Source organism: Sinocyclocheilus anshuiensis, unplaced genomic scaffold (genome assembly GCF_001515605.1).
Source record: "Sinocyclocheilus anshuiensis isolate Anshui unplaced genomic scaffold, SAMN03320099.WGS_v1.1 scaffold52, whole genome shotgun sequence".
Lineage (NCBI taxonomy): Eukaryota > Metazoa > Chordata > Actinopteri > Cypriniformes > Cyprinidae > Sinocyclocheilus > Sinocyclocheilus anshuiensis.
This window is the reverse complement of record NW_015554055.1, coordinates 202206-205237: the sequence shown is the minus strand read 5'-3', so window position 1 is coordinate 205237 and position 3032 is coordinate 202206.

Genomic DNA, 3032 nt, shown 5'->3' with positions numbered 1-3032 from the left:
TGCATTTGCGTTTGTAATTTGTTATTTTGTTTTCAGAATTGTGATTTGTTTTGCACTTCTCGGCCACCGTATATTAGACTCAGATGATCAATTTTAAAACATTTGAAAAACAAGTCACGTTAGATTGCTTTCAGTTTAAGATGTTAATACTATCTCCAACCAGGAGAGGTCGCTATTTCCAGCCGCTCCCCTATTAATTTCAGCGTAGTAGGATGTGCACTCTAATGTAAACATTCATTAACATTAGCAAATAATAAATGAAAAACTGACCATGAAAATAGTATTTTCAAGTCAAGATGGTAAAAAAATCCTGCAGATACCAGGTTATTTTATGGTACCATTTGGAATAACTATTTTTTTTTTAAATTAAGCCATTTTATCTGTCCTTTTAGGTTGTTTTGAGAATGTTCTGTAGGCTACTGATAAAAAAAGGACCTCTGTATATTTGTTTGTTGCAAATTTACAGACAATGCAATTGAAATGTTTACATTGGCTAGTCGGTAATATTTCTGTCCACTGACAGCAAAGTTTTCCTTCTGAATTGGCATAACTGCACAAGTTTTATACTTAATAAAATCTTTAAAAACAAATGACATTAGTTATACTTTAATTTCCTTCAATAAAAAGGAAATTGAGTAAAACGGTGTAAAAGGTGTGTGGACGTGGATTAGTAATCTGGCCCCTTGGTATAAAAGAGAAAAAATGCTGGCCCTCGTCACTATCAAAATTGTCCATCCCTGCTATAGATGGATGGATACAATAGATAGATATAAATAGATAGGTATTTTAGATGGATATGACATCGATGGATCGATACTAGGTGGATACAATAGATTGATGGATAGACACTATAGGTGAATGGATAGATACTATACACTGTAAAAAAGTAAATTGTTTTAATTTGAAGTAATTCATGCTGCCTTAAAATTAAGTTTAGTCAACTTGAAATGTTACATTTTAATATGTGACAACTTGGATATTTGAGTTTAGTGAACTTAAAATCTTATGGCTGCACAAACACTTTTCAGTTGAAACAAACACTTTTCAGTTGAAACAGCTTTTTTTGTTTTTACAGTGTAGATAGATGGATACGATATATTAATGGATAGACACTATAGATAGATGGATACAATAGACTGATAGATAGATGGATATGATAGACTGATAGACACTAGATAGCTGGATACGATAGATTGATTGATAGATACTATAGATAGATGGATATGATGGATCGACACTATATATAGATGGATACGATAGATAGATGGATATGATGGATAGACACTATAGATAGATTAATATGATAGATTGATGGATAGACACTAGATTGATGAATACGAAAGATTGATGATAGATACTATAGATAGATGCACTCTAAAAAATGCTGGGTTGTTTCAACCCAATTTCGGGTCAAATATGGACTAACCCAACTGTTGGGTTAAAAAGTGAATTTAAAAATGTAACCAAAATTTAACCCAACAGTTGGGTTAGTCCATATTTGACCCAAAATTGGGTTGAAACAACCCAGCATTTTTTAGAGTGTGGATACAATAGATTGATGGAAAGACACTATAGATAGATGATATGATAGATTGATGATAGATACTATAGATGGATGAATACAACAGATTGATGAATAGATACTATAGATAGATGAATACGATAGATTAATGGATAGATACTTTAGATGTATATAATGTATAAACACTATAGATAGATGATTACGTTAGATTGATGGATAGACAATATAGATAGTTGATGATGGATAGACAATATAGATAGATGAATACAATAGATTGATGGATAAATACTATAGACGGAAAGACACTATAGATGGATGGATACGATAGATCGATGGGTAGATACTGTAGATAAATGTGATAGATTGATTGGTTGAAACTATAGATAAATGCAATAGATACACTGTAAAAAATGACCGTGACTTTAATGGTAAAAGACTGTAAAAATGCTACTGTAAAAACCTGTTAAATGTTAATGGTAAGTTCCCCTACTATATACGGTTAAAAACTGTATTGGACATTACATGCAATTTTACGGTAGAATACCGTTTTTAGAAGTGAAAAAGAATGTATAATTTACAGTGAATAACCGTAAATTGACATTCCCAGAATTGTTTCTTCTTTTTTCTTCTTATCAGTTTTGTACATTAGGTTTGTATGTTACATCAAATGTTGTTAAATTAATGTTTATTGCATTATTTCAGTTTCATGTGTGTTACCATGATGGTGTTTGGTGTTTGTGTGAATGACACTGTGCACATTCTTTATATGTTAATATTTAAAAGCTGCTTGTGATAGGCTTTGGTTCATCATGTGACTCTCATCACCACCGGCTTTTGGTGGTTATCAGTGTATTACAAAGGTATAAAACAGACTTCAGTACTTCAATAGGTTGGTATATTAACATTATATGAGTGAATGAAATTACAGTATTTAGCTGTAAATTTAAGTTAAAAACGTAAAACCTAAAATGTTGCTACCATATATTTTACGGTAAAATTTTACGGCATTTTAATTTTTATAGTGTACGTAGATAGACCACAGAAAATCTGCGCCTATCTTTATCAAATGTGTTGTTGCTGTCAGCCTGTATCCTATCGTTGATGATTGTGAATATCCGCTGAAGGGCAGAGATCCAGGGCTGCCAAAGAGTCATTCTCGTTTCTCAGTGCACTGAACTGAAGATGCAGCGTCCTCCAATTCCCTGCAGCGGTTTAGGGCTAAATGCAAGTGGTTTTGATGTACAACCTGAATATGTGTTCTGCAAGGAACCGACTCTCTTCATCCCCTTCTTGGAAAGTTAGTGGCTTTTATTTTTATATTTTAATTTATTTTGTTATTTTTGACTTTTCCGCTAACTTTTTCAACAAATGTTGAAAGTTTTTTTTCTTTTGATCTACTGGGAAGTGTCAGAGGGGCCTGTTCAGGTGAGATTGGGCTGCTCGGTCAGCCGGTAGAAGCATATGAAGTGTATTTGGCTTTGAAGTTGAGAGTAGGAGGGTTAACTCCAAC